The following is a 21227-nucleotide window of genomic DNA, read 5'->3' as shown; positions in this document are numbered from 1 at the left end:
AATCCAATTGGTTTTACGTTTACAGATAGAAGAGAGTTGATGGATTGTTTGAACCCATTGTTTTTGCAAGATTTTTAGCAAATTTTTTGTAATTTCACCTTTTTTTTTCTTTTTTCCATTAAAAAAAGCTTCAAATACACCTTTTTGACCCACATTGCCCAATTTGACCAGATGCAGGCATAACACCTGCTGGCAAAATCGTTATTTACTCAGATTTTTTCTAATTGTTAATCCGGTACCTCAGAATTTTTTTCTTGAACTACCATTTCTCTCTTGCTTATATAAACCGATATTTACAAAAAAACAAATGGTTCTTTTTTGATATATTCAGATTTTCGTACGCCAAAAAGTCTATTCAGGAAAATTTTAGAAGAACTGCTTGTAAAATTGCCAAGCAGTGATAGCAATGCCAGATTGAGTCTCATTGTTGAGTTTCGCAAGAAAAATCGTTTCGGCTTGAATTTCAGGTCTGCCTTTTAGAAATACTTTTTGCATTTGTTTCCTCTAAATTTCGAGAAACTATTTTTTTTCACATGAGGGTTCAATTAATAAGAGTTCGCTTCTTGCTCCAACAAGGTCCAAGGAAACAATATTGGGCTTTATAAATAAAACTCACGGTTATTTAGAGCTCCGACAAATTGTATTTGTAAAAGTTTAATAAATTCTTGGGATTTGCTAGAGTGTGATTTTCTTCTTTTAATCTTTTCACTGAGTCTTATTATTCAAATGTCTAGTTCGGTAAAAAGGGATCTATTACAGAAGCTATCTAATGCTTTCATTTGATACATAATGCTTGCATCCTTGGAGGAGGGTCGTCAATTATATATATATATATATATATATATATATATATATATATATATATATATATATATATATATATATATATATATATACAACAATTTTGTATAGTCACAAACCACATAAAGTATGTTACGGGTTCTGTTTTAATAAACAACAAGCTCTCATTACTTATAAATTGATTAACTGTCTCGACAAAATGGCCATTAAGGCTGTTTTAATGATAGGAAAAAGCAGTCTAAAAAGCTAGAAAAGTGCTAAGAAAAATGCATGAACAAGTTTGTCATGAATTCAAGGAAGACAAATGTTGTCTTAGGTTTTATTTCAAAGACTCATAATTCTGTAGACTCAGAAAAAACACTCATAGAAAAACCATAAATCTTTAGCTTTGGGTACTAAGCTTTTTTTCGCAAAAACGCTGTTTCAATCTTTTGAATACGGTAACGAAACTCCACAAAGTGCATATATGATTGTTCCGACCCACTTTAGTGGGGGAGGAAGTGTATACTCAAATGAGTTTTTTTTGTTCCGTCAATTTTTGCCGACCGATCAATATATTGATCGAACAGGATTGTGAGTGGTATCATTAGAAAGCGTGTCAAGCCTAGAATTTGAAATTAAAAAGATATTTTTAATTTTGTTTTTTCAAAAGTTGGTGGAAATATGCTTTTAAAAGTTTTGTGGGCTAGTTTTATTGTGGTCAAATTTAGACAATAAATGGAATTTAAGCTGGTCAAAACTTTGTTCTAAATCATAACCTGACTTATCAATTTCTTTTGATCTCAGCGAGTAAACACAAAACACACGACGTGGGTGAGTTTTCCCGCTAGGAAAGGAAAAGTTTGAAATGGGTACTGACAAATTTATTTGTTCACACTGAGCCGTCCAGGTAGGGTTCCAGGCTTTTGATTAACAGCTGACAGCAAGTTTGGGAAAGCGAGCGAATTCGGGTTCTGGGATTTGTTTGCAACGGTTAGTGAACTTTCAGCCAAGTAAAGATTATGATATATCTTATCTTATAGGGAAAGTGATTAAGAACATTTTGGATAGTACCATTTTCATTATTTTTTATGTTCATTTGCGTGGTACCATTCAGTCACGAACCATATAAAATATGTTACGGGTTCTGTTTTAATAAATGACAAGCTCTCATTACTTTTAAATTGATTAATTGTCTTGACAAAATGGCCATTAATGCTTTTTTAATGATAGGAAAAAGCGGTCTAAAAAGCTAGAAAAGTGCTAAGAAAAATGCATGAACAAATTTGTCATGAATTCAAGGAAGACAAATGTTGTCTTAGGTTTCATTTCAAAGACTCATAATTCTTTAGACTCAGAAAAAAAGACTCATAGAAAAACCATAAATCTTTAGCACTGAGTACAAAGCATTTTTTCGCAAAAACGCTGTTTCAAGCTTTTGAATATGGTAACGAAATTTCACAAAGTGCATATGTGATTGTTCTGACCCACTTTAGTTGGGGAGGAATTTTATACTCAAATGAGTTTTTTTGTTCAGTCGATTTTCGCCGACCGATCGATATATTGATCGAACAGGATTGTGAGTGGTATCATTAGAAAGCGTGTCAAGCCTAGAATTTGAAATTAAAAAGATATTTTGAATTTCGCTTTTTCCAAAGAGTTAGGAAGGTAAAAAGAATTGTGAAAGTCCGCCTAACTTCTGTTGTTTTGTTCACTTTTTTCATAAATTTTGCTTGAATTTTGATCATTTTTTCTAAAATGTGCTTAAAATGTTAACAATAATCCAATTGGTTTTACGTTTACAGATAGAAGAGAGTTGATGGATTGTTTGAACCCATTGTTTTTGCAAGATTTTTAGCAAATTTTTTGTAATTTCACCTTTTTTTTTCTTTTTTCCATTAAAAAAAGCTTCAAATACACCTTTTTGACCCACATTGCCCAATTTGACCAGATGCAGGCATAACACCTGCTGGCAAAATCGTTATTTACTCAGATTTTTTCTAATTGTTAATCCGGTACCTCAGAATTTTTTTCTTGAACTACCATTTCTCTCTTGCTTATATAAACCGATATTTACAAAAAAACAAATGGTTCTTTTTTGATATATTCAGATTTTCGTACGCCAAAAAGTCTATTCAGGAAATTTTTAGAAGAACTGCTTGTAAAATTGCCAAGCAGTGATAGCAATGCCAGATTGAGTCTCATTGTTGAGTTTCGCAAGAAAAATCGTTTCGGCTTGAATTTCAGGTCTGCCTTTTAGAAATACTTTTTGCATTTGTTTCCTCTAAATTTCGAGAAACTATTTTTTTTCACATGAGGGTTCAATTAATAAGAGTTCGCTTCTTGCTCCAACAAGGTCCAAGGAAACAATATTGGGCTTTATAAATAAAACTCACGGTTATTTAGAGCTCCGACAAATTGTATTTGTAAAAGTTTAATAAATTCTTGGGATTTGCTAGAGTGTGATTTTCTTCTTTTAATCTTTTCACTGAGTCTTATTATTCAAATGTCTAGTTCGGTAAAAAGGGATCTATTACAGAAGCTATCTAATGCTTTCATTTGATACATAATGCTTGCATCCTTGGAGGAGGGTCGTCAATTATATATATATATATATATATATATATATATATATACAACAATTTTGTATAGTCACAAACCACATAAAGTATGTTACGGGTTCTGTTTTAATAAACAACAAGCTCTCATTACTTATAAATTGATTAACTGTCTCGACAAAATGGCCATTAAGGCTGTTTTAATGATAGGAAAAAGCAGTCTAAAAAGCTAGAAAAGTGCTAAGAAAAATGCATGAACAAGTTTGTCATGAATTCAAGGAAGACAAATGTTGTCTTAGGTTTTATTTCAAAGACTCATAATTCTGTAGACTCAGAAAAAACACTCATAGAAAAACCATAAATCTTTAGCTTTGGGTACTAAGCTTTTTTTCGCAAAAACGCTGTTTCAATCTTTTGAATACGGTAACGAAACTCCACAAAGTGCATATATGATTGTTCCGACCCACTTTAGTGGGGGAGGAAGTGTATACTCAAATGAGTTTTTTTTGTTCCGTCAATTTTTGCCGACCGATCAATATATTGATCGAACAGGATTGTGAGTGGTATCATTAGAAAGCGTGTCAAGCCTAGAATTTGAAATTAAAAAGATATTTTTAATTTTGTTTTTTCAAAAGAGTTAGGAAGGTAAAAAGAATTGTGAAAGTCCGCCTAACTTCTGTTGTTTTGTTCACTTTTTTCATAAATTTTGCTTGAATTTTGATCATTTTTTCTAAATTGTGCTTAAAATGTTAACAATAATCCAATTGGTTTTACGTTTACAGATAGAAGAGAGTTGATGGATTGTTTGAACCCATTGTTTTTGCAAGATTTTCAGCAAATTTTTTGTAATTTTACCTTTTTTTTCTTTTTTCCCTTAAAAAAAGCTTCAAATACACCTTTTTGACCCACATTGCCGAATTTGACCAGATGCAGGCATAACACCTGCTGGCAAGTCGATATTTACTCAGATTTTTTCTAATTGTTAATCCGGTACCTCAGATTTTTTTTCTTGAACTACCATTTCTCCCTTGCTTATATAAACCGATATTTACAAAAAAACAAATGGTTCTTTTTTGATATATTAAGATTTTCGCACGCCAAAAATTCTATTCAGCAAATTTTTAGAAGAACTGCGTGTACAATTGCCAAGCAGTGATAGCAATGCCAGATTGGGTCTCATTGTTCAGTTTTGCAAGAAAAAGGGTTTCGACTTGAATTTCAGGTCTGCCTTTAAGAAATAATTTTTGCATTTGTTTCCTCTAAATTTCGAGAAACTATTTTTTTTTCAAATGAGGGTTCAATTAATAAGAGTTCGCTTCTTGCGCCCACAAGGTCCAAGGAAACAATATTGCGCTTTATATATAAAACTCACGGTTTTTTAGAGCTCCGACAAAATGTAGTTGTAAAATTTTAGTGTGATTTTCTTCCTTTTAATCTTTTCACTGAGTTTAATTACTCAAATGTCTAGTTCGGTAAAAAGGGAGCTATTACAGAAGCTATCTGAAGCTTTCATTTGATACATAACGCTTGTATCTTTGGCGGAGGGTTGTCAATTATATATATATATATATATATATATATATATATTATATATATATATATATACATATATATCTATATATATTTTATATATATATATATATATATATATATATATATATATATATATATACATATATATGTGTATATATATACAACAATTGCAGCAAAAATTGTAAGTTTTTTGGCTGCCACGCTATTTGTATGAAATTGTTCGTGCAAGTTTGAATTCTGTCTGTATTTAGTGTTAATTTGTAGTCTTTTCATATAGTTTTACTGAAGACACAAACACAATTTGCTTACAAAGCAGTTGCAATTAAAACTATTTGCCATTTTTAGTTGAAAGATTACCGATGCAGTAATTTAAATTTTTAAAAGTATTGTCCTACAAAAGCTATTTGACATTTGCGCAATCAATTTTATTTCTGTATTTTTTTAGCGTAGTTTCAATGAAGAGAGAGAATGCATTCTATTTCAAATGAACTCTAATGTAGATTTAATTGTTATTTTATTAAATAATGAAGTTTTCTGGCCTTGATACAGTAGAATTCATAATAATTTTGTTTTTTTTTGTTCAACCGTTGAGATAACCTTTTCCGATAACCACATTAACGGCAGAGGTCCCAAGGTTTCGAGAAAATTGATTTCAAAAAAATAATTATTTTTGAGATTTGTTGAAAATTTTTTCAATCTTTTTTCCGCTACCTTTTAGCGTAGACTCATTAAAACATTGAAAAAGAGAAGGCATTCTTTAAAAATTGAATTATACTGTAGTTTTAATCACTGTCTTTTTAAATTAAATAATGTTATTTTGGCGTTGAAACTACGAGTTTTAATACTTTCTTCACTTATTTTTTTTCGACATTTTTCAATTTTTCAGGGTCTCTTTTGCTGTCTTGTCCGATCGCCATATTTTTTACATATTAATGAACAGTTGCACATCACGTAATTGCCGTCGAATGGAGCCGCAATCGATTTGCAATTCGTTGGGTTTAGCTAGTTTTTATCCGATGCTATTTTGACTTTTTTTCTTATGTTTTTTTTTTTCAAAAAAAATCGGTAGACACTTTTCTCTTAAGCTCCTAAATGGCAGTTATCATCGGCCCTCTAATCAGTTATGTTTCCATTTGTATAGTTTTTAAATAGATAAAACAATTATTTTCGAACAGCAAGTGAGTCCTCATTTGGTGGACAATTTAGTCAAAAACGTGGTTGAGCAGCTTCGGAACATTATACCTTTTGTTAAGTTATGGGATCAGTATCTACAAACTTTTAGGGTCATCTAGATCTGTTCACGTCTGAACAGTGCGCAAAATCTTTTACGTTCTAAACATGCAAGCCCTTTTTCGAAGTATTGCAAGAGTTCGTAGAAAATGATCACTCTTTGCGGGCAATTACATGCTGTTGATGCTTAATTGTTTTATTATTTGACATTTGAAACAACCATAAAACTTGATCATTTCATGAAGTTTGTGATCTAAAAATGTTGGTTGTTGAGAATTTTGTTGTCGTGACTGACAGTTTTGAAAACAAATCCACGAAAAATAATCTTTGCCTAATTTTAGATAGGCAAAACCCCACGCAAAAAAAACAACCCAGAGAAAGCCCACACGACTGTTTAAGCGCCGAGAACTTAGCTCGTTTGGCAAAACCATGCGAACTATGGCCATGTCTTCGCAAAACTTTCACACTTGATTTGAAACGCCACAACCAAACTATTTATCACGAAAGAAATTCAATCTTAAAACAGTGAATTATTTGCGTGTAATTTTGTTTCCTTTCTAAAATTTAGTGAGGGTTTTTGTGGGGGTTTAATTCCTAAATCCCGTCACTGAATTTGGTCACAGATGAAAATCTCGCGAAATAAAATAAGATATACGGTTGCGAAATTATTTGAAGCTTCGATCATTACCAAAATCTTTTCTCAAAAGAATTAGTATCTCTTGTAAATAAAATGAAGTGTTCAGGCTATTGATCAAACAGTGCAAATTGCAGACCAACTAATTCAAAATTGAGGAAATAGAATTTTCATATAGCGAAAAAAGTTTGCACTACAAATATTTTATGAACGGCAAAATCGGTTTCCTCGCTAGAAATTTTTCTAATCTGAACAAATTGTGTAGACAAAATCATTCGCTACTGAGCAAAACTTGTTTCTCATTTTTTTGCCAGTTTTTGAATCTGTTTGGATAAATCTATTCTCCCAAGGGAGACAAAAAATGAAAAACACTCATAGAGCATAAGCATATAAAAGTACAATTGTTCCGACTCCAATGAGAATCCATATGCTCAGCTGGGTTTAGTCTTTGTGTTCAGTCGATTTTGGCCTTTCAATAATTTTATTACAAAGTTCTAAGTGGTATCGTTAGAAATCCCGTAAAGCGTAAATTTAAGTATAGAACTTTACAAATTTAATTGTTTTTCGATCGAAGCATTACCGGGGTCTGAAATTTTTGGTGAAAAATGGGAGGTTTTCATTTTTGTTAATTTTTTAAAATTTAGCTCAATTTTCGTTTTATTTTGCAGTAACGGATGAACATGTGGTCAATGAAAATATTGCTATCATATTTTTACGTGGGTACAAGGCTGTTAAAATTCTTGGATTTAAATTTTTGCAAAAGTTTGGCTAAACTGTTGGATAATTTACACATTTTCTCACAAAAACCAGTACCAAATCATTATTTTAATGGCAATTGCTGACAATTTACAAATCAAAGCCCTAAATTGTGCAGAAACAGTTTTTGAAAACTAATTTGTAAACCTATGCTAATTAGCTATTCGGAACAGCAGTTTTTAATGTCTTTTGTTTATTTTCAGGGCTGTTCTCTATATAACAAGGCGGCTCGTTAATGTGCGTTCGCACATGATGTTCCGACCCGAGCTCATCTACATTTTTGACTTAATTGTCAACCAAATGAAGAGATAACAAAAATAGATGTTTGAATTAAAAAAAAAATGCTACATCTTAAGTTAATTAAACACACTAAATTCCGCCTCGATGAAATAGCAATCATAGGTTTCATTCATGTGACATCAATAACTCATCACAATAAGTCGTATGGCAAAGAAAAATACATCAAAACCACGAAATTTTTGAGAAAACCCATAGTATCAAAGTCAAAAAATTCTACATCTTTCAACGGAAGGCATTTAAAAAGCTAAATTCTGCCTAGATGATGTGACGACTAAGATGTTTGTCATTCAAAATTTATCAATAAGACATTACAACAAGTCATTGACTATGAAAATAACAACAAAAACAGGCAAAATCCAAAAGTTCGGTAGAAAATTGAGAGAAGAAAGTGTCGAAGCTATTTAAACCATTAGCTTTTTTCTCTGAAAACTTTTTCAACGATCCATTGAACGTCTCCACGAACCAAAAATAATTAAAAAAATATCCGAAAATTATAAAAATTATGAAAACTCGTGCACCGAAGTCAAAAAAACCAATAGTTAGAAGACAAAACCGTTAACTAGATAAATTGTTGCTGATGTAGAAAAAAAGCGGTTCTGTCATTACCGAGACTGACTTACAATCCACGAAAATAACCTTAAGATTGATTTATGTTAAAAAAAATTAAAAAAATATTTTTAAAGTCTTAACAGCCATTAAACTCAAAAGCTTTCATAGGAATTCAATGAATACGCTCAAGTATGCCACGATGTGAATACAAGGATGTATATGATGCCTAGGTAATCAATAAGACATCACAATATGTCTTATGACTATGAAAAAAAAACAACAAATACAGGCAAAAACCAAAATTTCTTTAGATAAATAGGTGAAGAAAGCGTTGAAGCCATTTAAACCATATTTTTTCCCAGAAAGTTTTATCCATGATCCTTTGGACGTCTTCACTAAAAAAAGATGTAGCCATCAATATTAGGATGACGTGATAAGATTTCAAAATGAACCAATAAAACGAAATGTCCAAAAAATTTTTTAAAAAATTTGAAATCTTGTGGCATTGAAGACGTATAACCAATAGTTATTTGATAAAGCCGCCAATGAGAATAACTTATGTTGCAGTGATATGAAGGAGTTCGATCCTGTTTTTACTGAGACGAACTTACAGTTCACAAAAATAAGTTTATGATTTACTAATTTTAAAAAACTTTCGAAAATTTGTTTTCAAAGTCTTAACAGCCATTAGCTGTCCACTCACAGCACAAGATAGGTTCACTTAATGCTCATTAGCAAATCTATTACACGTTTAGTCAACAAGTTTATGCCATAGGATTATAAAACTTTAGTAAAACCTCAGAAAATAAATCAAAATTTCATTTGAAATTACGAAATTTGAGATACGAGTCCCTACATGAGCGATCCCTTCGAAACAAATTTTTTGTTCTTTGGGCTTCATTTGATCGTAAAAGAGGTTTGTCATTACCGGAACTTCGATATTAAAAGTGACTAGTAGTCTCTAGGTGACTTGAAAAAACAAAAAAATTGCAAAATTTTCTTAAAAAAAAGAGCTCCCAAACCTAATTCGAATTCTTTATATATATATTAAACTTCCCTCTAAGATTAGAACTAGTCTTTATTATCTCTTTTCGTCTGTTAAAAACCTAAAATTGATTTACTTTTTGGCGTGAAATCTAGTTTTGAATTAAATTTTTCGTAGAAAAAAACGTTAATTCGGACGAAAACTACGGTAAAAGTGAACAAAAGTGAACCAAATATCCAGTGTTCACATGAAACTTTAAACCTCGATAACTCCTCGAAAAAAACGAAATTCAAAAAAATCTTTTTAATTTCGATTTCTACGCTGGACGAGCTTTTTAATGATACCACGCACATTTCTCTACGATGAATATATCGGTCGGCCAAAATTCACGGAACAAAAAAAACCCATTTGAGTATATAGTTCCTCCCCCCAGAAGTGGGTTCGGAACAATTAAAATGCTTCGAATATTGTCTGGAACATTTATGTAATTTTATTAATTCCAAAGCAATAGGGAGGTTATTTTTGAGTTTGTGCAGGCTTTCTACAATCCAAAAATCTATTCTCGTTTCTCAGATCTGTGCATGTTTTTTGGACTTTTTAATGTTTATCAGACGTTAAGTTTGAAAAGATGATTAAACGACACCAGAGCAGTGAAAGGAGCAAGTAAATCTAAAGCGTTAAATTTCAAGCTCCAACTGAAGTGAAGCAAGATTGAAATTCGCCTTCGAACAAGTTTTTGAGATTTTTTTCAGGGGCGGCTATATAATTTCTGCTTTTGGTGTTTTATTCTGTTTTTCTGCTCACAATTCTTTTAGGATTGACATATGTATTCTAATGACGCTTATATGATATTGAAATGATTATTAGGCGGATTTTTATTTTTTTGACATTGAAGCGGTTATCAGTGCGTTATTGGTGATTTTTGTGCTTTCATTTGGTCTCATCCGCTGAAGTTTCATTTGAAATGGTAACGAAGGCGCTTGTTTTTATGAGAACGTATTTCATCTTTTTTTCTTAGCCAATGGTTTTGACTCTTTCATTCTTCAAAACATTTTGAGTTTTGGCTTCAATTGCAGTTGTTTATGGAGTCTTATCGTTTAGTCGCACTCCTTACAGGACCCACTGTCTTCAAAGGAACCATAAAGTTTTTGCTTAGTATGCTCAGTTGATAGCTAACGTTGTCAACTATCCAAACATTTAATTTTGCCTAAATAATCCTGCCATTTATTTACAATTTGTTATTTTGTGAAATTTGCTTCTTTTGTTGTTTTTCATTTGCTTTGATGTTGACTTGATGACCAATCGGCTACGAAAAAAAGCCACCTGCAGTTGAATAATGAATGGCAAGATATTGTACACGATCTCCATGTATGCTTATGCCTACCTTTAACTTTGACAGCAATAAATTTCAAAAATTCTTTGTGTTATGCAGTAGTCCTTTTCCTTTTGTTTCAGAGTTCTGATATATTTATTCTAAGAAAAAAATAATCGGCATTTCATCAACAAACTGTATTTGCGATTCAACAATTTAAACTACACTAGTTTTCGAAAAGCAGTTATTTTAGTTTTTCATAATTTCTTCGTTTATATTTGCCTATATAGGTTCATTTTCCTTCGTGACAATCTAAATTCGCTCTTACCACAAGCAATATAGTGCTCCATTCATTAACTAGTTTCTTTTTTGGAGTCTGAGAGAATTAGCAATTAGAATTTCATACTTTGTTTGGTAAAATTAGTCGTTTATTGATAATAATATTCTTTCTCTGATTGAGGAATCGTGTAAGCTAGAATTTTTCTCTATCCAAATGTTTTACTTAATTTAGTTTTTGTCGAAGCTAGTGAAAAAAATAATAACGTAGCTTGTGTGCACGTCGTCCATATTTGAAAATCCCTCAAGTATACCTCAAAATCCCGTACTCAAATCCCGTACCTCAAATCCCGTACCTCAAAATCCCGTTTTGTATTAAAGTTTTCTATCACTATTTCATTTGCTACCAATTGAGCCAAGATTGTGGATGATTGAGCGCGATCAAAAAAAATGCAAAATCCAGTTAGCAATCCTCCTTTTTAACATTGCATGACAAATTGTATTGAAAAAAAAATCTCTTAGGGTTGACATATATTCTAATAATGCTTATATGATATTGAAACGATTAATAGGCCAATATTGATTTTTTGACATTGAAACGGTTATCAGTGCGTGCTTTGTGATTTTTTGTGCTATCATATGGTCTCATCCGCTGAAGTTTCATTTGAAATGGTAACGAAGGCGCTTGTTTTTATGATAACGTATTTCATCTTTTTTTTCTTAGCCAATGGTTTTGACTCTTTGATTCTTCAAAACATTTTGAGTCTTGGCTTCAATTGCTGTTATTTATGGAGTCTTATCGTTTAGTCGCATTCCTTACAGGACCCACTGTTTTCAAAGGAACCATAAATTATTTGCTTAGTTTGCTCAGTTGATAGCTAACATTGTCAACTATCCAAACATTTAATTTTGCCTAAATAATCTTGCCATTTACAATTTGTTTTTTGGCAAAATTTGCTTCTTTTGTTGTTTTTCATTTCCTTCGATGTTGATTTGATGACTAATCGGACGCGAAAAAAGATGTTAGCTGCAGTTGAATAATGAATAGCATGATTTTGTAAATGATCTCCATATTTGCTTATGCGTACTTTTAACTTTGACAACAATAATTTTCAAAAATTCTTTGTGTTTTGCAGTAGTCATCTTCCTGTTGTTTCAGAGTTCTGATATATTTATTCTGAGAAAGAAAATAATCGGCATTTAATCAACATACTGTATTTGCGATTCAACAATTTTAACAACACTAGTTTTCGAAAACCAGTTATTTTAGTTTTTTCTACTCTCTTCATTTATATTTGCCTATATAGGTTCAGTTGCCTTCGTGACATTCTAAATTCACTCCTACCAAAATTAAACTAGTACTCCATTCATTGATTAATTTTGGCTGGAGTCTGAGAGAATTAGGAATTAGAATCTCATACTTGGTTTAGTAAAATTAGTCGTTTACTTGATAAAATTATTCTTTCTCTGATTGAGGAATTGTGTAAGCTAGAATTTTTCTCTATTCAAAAGATTTACCTAATTTAGTTTTTGTCGAAGCTAGTGAAAAAAAATAACCTATTCTGTGTGTACCTCGTTCATAATTGAGAATCCCTCAAGTATCCCTAAAAATACCGTACTCTGTATTAAATTAAAAGTTTTCTACCTCTATTTCATTTGCTACCAATTAAGCCAAGATTGTGAATGAGCGAGGTCCAATATTATTTGCAAAGTCAAATTACCAATCCTCTTTTTAACATTGCAATAAAATTATACTGACAAAAAATCAAAGTTTTTCAATCATACAAACTAAAAAAGATTTGTCCTTTTTTGCAATATTGAAGCATATGGTATTTTTCTTCGAGTAGAAGGCAATAATTTTATCGGCAATAGATCAACTAAGGAGACCTGATAAAATATAAATCTAGTTTACAGTTTGATGCAAAGTTGTCCAATAAACTCATAATGCAATGGCAGGAAAGAACGCCTCAAAACGCTATTGATGGCTATACTAGAAAATGACAGACAAAGAGCACAACAGCCTTGTCACGCATAGGTTTCAACCGCAGAGAAAAAAAATTTTGCTCTTGAAATCTACAATATTTGTTGATATAAATTTCAGTTGAAATTAGCTGCGATTTTAAATACCAACACAATTATATAACGGCAAGGTAGCACAGAAAAAGATATCATCTAACTTTTAGTCGATAAAGAAAGTCTGTCACAGATGGCTTTCATCTTGGACGTTTCCGCGTGATGGGTTTTCAGTGATTTCCCAACAGAATTAACGTTTTTCTATTTAATCACGCAACTTATGTGATTTGTCCCTGAAAGTTCTGTCTGAACCTAATTTAAATGTTTTACTATACAAAATTTTATTCTTTTTGTACAGAAATTGAAAAAATAGCCACAAAGTGTAGATACTTAATTATTTTGTTCTTAGCCTGACCAAAAAAAATATTATTTGCAAAGTCAAATTACCAATCCTCCTTTTTAACATTGCAATCAAATTGTACTGACAAAAAATCAAAGTTTTTCAATCACACAAACGAAAAAATATTTGTCCTTTATTGCAATATTGAAGCATATTGTTTTTTTTTCTTGGAATAGAAGACAATAATTTTATCGGCAATAGATGAGCTGAGGAGACCTGATAAAATAGAAATCTAGTTTACAGTTTGATGCAAAGTTGTCCAATAAACTCATAATGCAATGGCAGGAAAGAACGCCTCAAAACGCTATTGATGGCTATACTAGAAAATGTCCAACAAAGAGCACAACAGCCTTGTCACGCATAGCTTTCAACCGCAGAGAAAAAAGTGTTTGCTCTTGAAATCTACAAAATTTGTTAATATAAATTTGAGTTGAAATTAGCTGCGATTTTAAATACCAACACAATTATATAACGGCAAGGTAGCACAGAAACAGATATCATCTAACTTTTAGTCGACAGAGATAGTGTGTCACAGATGGCTTTCATCTTGGACGTTTCCGTGTGATGGGTTTTCAGCGATTTCCAAACAGAATTAACGTTTTTCTATTTAATCACGCAACTTATGTGATTTGTCCCTAAAAGTTCTGTCTGAAGCTAATTTAAATGTTTTACTATACAAAATTTTATTCTTTTGGTACAGAAATTGAAAAAATAGCCATAAAGTATAGATACTTAATTGTTTTGTTCTTAGCCTGACCAAAAAAAACATGTATGCGTCAGACAAAATACTAAACTCTGTCAGACAAAATACTAAACTCTAAGTGAAACTGGGATATGGACAAGACGGGAAAAGACTGAGTTTAGTATATGCGCAGTACTGAACAGATCAAAATTTGCTCAGGGCCAGACCAAATTGAGATCTGTACCAGACTGAACAGCGCGGTAGAAAATTTGTGCAAACTATGAGCTCGGACCTCCACGTCAGTATGTCTACGGCCCATAACTGTATTGAATAGCGGACCTCATCGTTGGCATTTCCACTCAAGTTCAAACGACTAACCAAGAATTGTGCAGAATTCGTGAAAATAATTGGTTGAATTCGTTCAATGAAAATTATTCCAAATTGTTGCTATCTATAGTTTTTATCACCAGCTAGACTTGGGAATGGATGCTCATTGATGATATTTAATAAACTTAACAAATTAAGCGGCGAAATATACTATACCAACCTGTAGTTGTTGACAATATTTTTTGATAATAGTGAACACATAAAATCAAGCGTGAACTGTTTTTCAAAACGCACCACATTCATCCAATAGCTAAGAAATAGTGCCATCTTCCGAAGCAAAAATTGCATGCTCTTTTAATCTCCCCGGAGGTCAACAAATGTTAGAAAAAGTGATTTAACATTATCACATTATTTCATTAAATATTTAAATGAAGCTATAACTCTAGCGCCACTAGAGCAAGAAATGAAAATAACCTAAGCATTAAAGATAAAAATGTAAGCTGACAAAATAAATCAGACAAGCGCCAAAAAATGGATCTTCTTAAAACGCAACGGATTTAGAAGGAGGAAAAGTAAAATAAACTCAGTCAAAATCAGTAAAGTTATTTATTTATAACTATAAGCCAATCTGCACAAATATGAAACCCTATCTATAATTTCAGTCGGTGTTTTTCTGTACATTAGAAGGTTAACATGATTTAGAAGACAAAACGACAGAACTTAAACCTAAATACTGCAAAGTAATATGGAGTACCTCAAATAGGCTACAATTTGACGCTACAATTTCATTGTTTACAATTCTCTGTCGAGACTAATTTTATTTTTGAACATTTAATTATGTCTAGCAGTTTCTACTTCATATTCGCCAACTTCAATAAACTTTGAGCCGGCACTTGAGCCAATAATATAAAACGCTGAAAGAAATTAAAAACATCAGATACCTGGATCGCGTTAGAAACACCAAATGCAATGATTGCCCTAAAATTGATTTCCCAATCAAAATAAACTTATTGTGAGGTACTGTGTAACTCTAAGCTACTGTGTAACAGGATCCTGATTAGTAGCGATATTTCATCACATGTATCAAACATGCAGCCTTTCTGAAAAAAGCCAAATTATAGAAACCAGTTCTAGAATAATACAATTATTGATCACTGAGCCATCTGCAACTTATTTATGTGTATAAATGTAGGTCTGCCTGCCACATTTTGATCACAAACACTTAGACGAAATTGAAACTTCTTCCATTATTTCATTCAATCTTTACGTAATTGAGTAATAATTTTGTTATAACCGTAGATTTTCTGATGGGATGAACAGGTCATTTGATAAGAGTTGTGGTTGAACACATATATGGAAGCTGAGTGTTTAGTCATGGTGCTCATAGGCTATTATTAAGTCCGAAATTTTTGTATTTCATTTAGTCAACAGTAGAATTGTTGCAAAGGAGACTTCGTCATTGGACTGAGCGAACCAGTTCAATTTTTCGAAGGCAAGAACTCTCATATGAAAAACTACACTGGCCTATAAAATGTAATATTGACGAGGAACTTCTGTTCAGCTTCCAGACAGAAACTTCCTCATTCGATGGCATAGCAATGTGCCACGGCTGCCAATGATGCGACTTAAAAAATTCTATGATTAACATAAACGACCGAAATCATGTAACAGTATACGTGAGAAACTTTAGTGGGAGGGAGGAACTATATATTCAAATGGGTTTTCTGTTCAGTCAATTTTTCCCTATCGATATAGTCATCGTAGAGAGTTGTGAGTGGTATCAATAAAAAGCCCGTCCAGCGCAGAAAATAGAATTTTGAAGTTTTCAACTTAAAAAAAAGCAAAAGTCAAAGAGCAGAACAGTTGGTAAATGCAATTTGCTGCGTAAATCAAAATCCAACCAAAAATGCCTCAGCAGACTAAAACTGAATTGAGTAATGAACTTTCAAAACTTACAAACACCATCGAGGACTTGCGAAAACAGTTAAAGCAAAAAAACGAAATCGTACAAGAACAGAATCAATTAATCGACAAACAAGCTCAAACGATCTCAGAACAAAACCATGTCATTGAAAAAGGAAAGCAGCAGATAGAATTGAAAGATAATGCAAACGCGTACCAGTGTCGAATGATTGATCAATTCCAATCGGAAGTCGGATATTAACGGGATCAGAACAGTTCGCTATTGGAAAACTTAATGGGTCACATTATTCAAAATTCAACAAATTTTTTGGAGCCGTCGGAACCAAAGTTTTTTCCAAAATTTATTAACAGAAATACTAACCATCTTATAAATTCAGACAGCACATACAAAACAATACGACAATCTGATATTTCTTATGATACAGGGATTCATTCGTATCCCTCTGCAACAATCATTGGTTTGGGACAAACAGTCGAACAGTATTCGTCAAGAGCAAAATGCCAATCACTCATTTTTCATGCGGGTCATAATAGTATAGATAAGGATGTTTCGGGGGTGGCCGCAGCATCTCAATTATGTGAAACTGTTACAAAAGCAATCAAAAATTGAAACCTCACAGAGTTCTACTTTCTGAAATTCAACAATTCAAAAATGGCCATTATGGGCGTGTCGAATAATATTGAAATTGAAGAGTTCAATAAGCGACTGCGAAATATTGCTTTGGAGTTAAACGGAAAATTTAAATGGACAAAAGTAGAGGTTTTGAAATGCAACATTACAACATCCGAAATATCTAATGATGGTGTTCACTTAAATTTGGCTGGAGAACAAAAAATTGTCAAGAGTATTCGGAACTATTATCAACAGCATAATATTACTGTGTCACAAAACAACATTGCACTGCGACAAATTCAGCGTTTTTAACCAATCCTTTGGTTGTGTGACTTAATGTTTTTTTGTCAGCAAAAATGAGCATTTCCAAACTAATCGTTTTTGCTTTTTGACTTAGCACTTCAAATGAAAAATTTATAAATTCGGTTGTGTCACACAACCAAAACCAAGATTATCGTAATGTGAAAATTAGGTTCCGCTTTTTCGATTTTTGAGTATTTGCAAAACAGTTCTTTTACACTTCATGCGCTTGGTCCTAAGCGGTGATATCCATCTACATCCGGGTCCCTTTTCTCACATTCGTGAATCGGACATGCTGATAGACATAGTTAAAAAAGATTGCAAAAATCTAAACATTTGGCTTTTCAATGCAATGCACGCAGTTTAATAAACAAATATGACTTTTTCACTGACTTTTTGACAAATTTGACTCAAAAAACAATATTGATCCTAACTGAAACTTGGTTGAATGAAACAGATATTTATCCAGAGAATTTTTTGACTCCGAAACACAAATTTGATTCAAAATCAAGGTCATCAAAGACAGGAGTAAACAAGGGTGGGGGTGTTGCCATCTGGGCTCCTAAGGACATATCTTCAAAACAGCAAAATGATCTAAATGTACCCAATGAAAGCTGTTTTGAGTCCTTATGGGTAGAAATATATGGGCTATCAGTTAGCAAAATCCTAATTAATGCTTCGTATTGTCCAAATAAAAACTTGGGAAACTTCTTCATTGACGAATTAACATCAGAGACTTCCTCGGCGTACTCAATCACTGACGAAGTTTTGCTTTTTGGCGATTATAATCTCAGTTATTTCAACAAAAGAGAATCCACTTTATTGGATTAATTTGTGAGTAAATCCGGCCTTAGATGGTCAAACACAGAAAAACCAACACAAGCCACCAGCCAAGGCGTAACACTAATCGATCATGGTTTTTCCAGCAAAAACCAAAATTAAGATGTTCAGATTTTTTCGCCAAATGGATCACTTGATTGTTTTATACACTACCAATTTTCTTGTTGAACCTAAAAACAGGAATCAAAGTTTTATCAGTAGAAAAAAGAAAGTTCGATGCAAATAAATTTAGTCTTCATCTTTCAAATCAGGACTGGCGTAACTTATATCAATGTGAAGACGAAAATAGCATGTACAAAGTTTTCATAAACGTTTTCAGTACTACTCTAGAGTTCCACGCCCCACTTATAAAATGCTTTAAACAAGAAAGAAAAATTGCTGAAAAACCTTGGTTGACAAAAGAGCTGAGAGAAGAAATCACCAAAAAACATAGACTTTTTAATATCTGGAAAAAGAACCCATCGGAGCTAGCGCATTTTCAAATATCAGAGAAATTTGGTTAATAGGCGTTTAAAAACAGCCCAAAACGAGTTTTGCAAACATTTTTTCAAAGAACTACCAACAAGTAAAGAACAATGGAGTTTCATCAAAAAAAGAATTGGCAAAGAAAGGGAGTGTCTCGTTAAAGACAAACTAGTCGATGGTGAAACCAAAAGTAGAAAATGAACCCGATATAGCAAATTGTCTCAATAGAAGTTTTCAAAAACTAGGCTCATACAATGGACAATATGTGAGCGCTCCAAATATTTCTCGCATAGAAGTTAGGGAAAAGTTTTGCTTCAGAACAGTTACACTAAAGGAACTATATGATGCCATCGATTCACTCGACAACAATAAGTCTCCTGGTCCAGGCGTTTTTATTGCTCGGGCAATCAAGGCAGCAAAGCTTCCAATCGGAACCCATTTGCGGTTTCTTTTTAAGACATGCATTAGTCAAAATATTTTCCCGGAAAATTTAAAACTTGCTTTCATTAGTCAGGTCTACAAAAAGGGGACGTAAAAATTTGCGAGAAGTGTAGGCCTATCTCCAATGTTTGCAAAACTCTTTGAGCGTATACTTATCAACCAGTTTAACGAATTTATACAAAAAGAAAAAAATCTGAACGGTACACAGTTTGGATTTCAGAAACATAAGTCTTCTACAGATGCTGTTTTACACCTAATCGAAGTATTACACGAAAACTATGATAACTTAAAAATTTCAGTCACTGGTTTATTGATCTAACTAAAGCATTTAATTCAATATCGCACGAAATTTTTCGCAAAAAAATTGAAGGTTACGGTTTTTCAGAAAGTACAGTTGAATTATTTGTTTCATTTCTTGAAAACAGACAGCAGTGTGTTAAGATAGATGATGTTTACTCAGAATGGTTGGAAACAAATCATGGTAATCCACAGGGAACGGTTTTAGGGCCACTAGTTTTTCTTCTCTACATTAATGATTTTCGAGAAAAGGTACAAGGAAACTTCGACAAAATTCAAATTGCTGATGACACAAGTTTCCATTTTAGCAGAAACAATGTCAGCGAACTGGAAAAATGTGTTTCTGAAAAACTGTAGAAAACAGATAATTATCTAAACCAAAACAAATTAACCATGAATACCGTTAAAACTGAGCTTCTTTGCATCTCGAAGGAAAATGAAAATTTTGACCAATTGTTTTTCGGGGACAAGAAATTAAACCACAAAGTCACTGCAGATACTTGGGTATAATAATTGATTCTAAATTAAATTTTCAGGTACAACTCAACAAAGTCCTATCAAATATGGCCACAGCAGTTAGATCCATATACCTTTTACGTTATCAGTTACCTCTGAAAGCACGAGTGGTGCTATTCAAATTCCTAGTCCTTTCTCATTTAACATTCAATGCTCTATTTTTCAGAACTTAAAATTCTCTGCAATGCAGCAAATTAATCGACAAATCAATTGGGGAATTAAAGTTTGCTATATGAGAAAAAAAGTTTGAGAGATCTACACATCTCTTACTAAAATCTGACATTTTGCCTGCAGAACTTTTAATAAGCCAGATGAGTGTTAAAAATTAGGAATGATATTTCATTATTGAAATCAGACGGCACTGAGAGTTTTTTTCTAAGTGGTAATGTCTTAGTAAGAAAAAACAACAGAACTGAACAGCTAATTCTCCTAAGGTTGAGCAGTCAATCATTACGAAAAAGAAGCATCCAAAAATGGAATAAACTTCCGCGTGAAGTCCGGACTATCAGATCACGCTCAAAATTTAAACGCATGTTAAAACAGCATCTGTTCCAACAATTCAAACTTGTATTGTTGGAAAGGAACGTTGGTGGCTTCAAAAGTTATTTTTACCTTTAAAAAACGGAACCACTGATTTTGATTTTTAACATTGTACTAATTTTCTTTAAATAATTTTAAACTTGTAATACTTAACCCTTGGGTTATATTTTCAATTTATTTGTTTAAACAAAAAAAAGTAAGATATATCGTTGTTCAAAGTTTTGTGAATATTGGCCGATTTCGATTGATTTTGTTCGCAATTTCTGTAACTTTAGCCTATATTTTCGTTAATTTGGCAACATTTTGGGTAAATGGACAAAAATATTTATATTGACTTTACCTATAAAGATAGAGGGGGGTTGCTGAATGGTTTGATCAGAGTTTTTTTTTCTGCTGAATGTTTACTAAATTGTTCGAATTTAAGACTTTATCATCAAAATTGTAGCCAAATATTCTTCTCAGCCCACTTTTTGTAAATGTGTCAGAGGTAGAGACCTGAATACTGCTAATGCAGTCTTTTTTTAAATCCAAAAAGAGATTTAATTTTATTTTGTTTCCGACACCTATAAGAGTCTTCTTCGAATCAAAATAATGCCCATTTTTTGCTCATTTAACTATTAATCCAATAGTCAATATTTATCCAAAACACATCATTTGTTCTTAAAACACTGCAAAATTTCTTTTGTCAAACAATCTGTTATCAAATTTTTTGCAACAATAAGGTTGTTTAGTTGGACGCGCGGCTGTATCTTGGCTAGTTTTGTTCTCGTCGTGGACTCTTATAATGAAAACGTGCTCGGATTGTAATGGGGCGCGATCTGTTTTTTGAAAAGCTTTCGCAAATTATGTTTTTTAATGATAAGTACTGACAAAGATGAATTTATTCCAAGAATCAATTGACGCAAGTCTGATTTACATAAAAATGAGGGTCAATGAACATATAATGCTAGTTTTTCA

At 32.4% G+C, this 21227-nt stretch overlaps 1 protein-coding gene across 6 annotated transcripts in view; it reads right to left on the bottom strand.

The window, feature by feature from the left end:
- The window catches only part of LOC142337728 (gamma-aminobutyric acid receptor subunit pi-like), a 107765-nt gene that overhangs the window by 48915 nt on the left and 37623 nt on the right, over positions 1 to 21227 (bottom strand). The gene's annotated exons all lie outside the window — the stretch shown is intronic.

The sequence above is a fragment of the Convolutriloba macropyga genome, chromosome 4 (assembly GCF_964194025.1).
Source record: "Convolutriloba macropyga chromosome 4, txConMacr16.3, whole genome shotgun sequence".
In the NCBI taxonomy this organism is placed as follows: domain Eukaryota; kingdom Metazoa; phylum Xenacoelomorpha; order Acoela; family Convolutidae; genus Convolutriloba; species Convolutriloba macropyga.
Note: the sequence above shows the minus strand (reverse complement) of the source record. Positions and strands in the feature narration are given on the sequence as shown.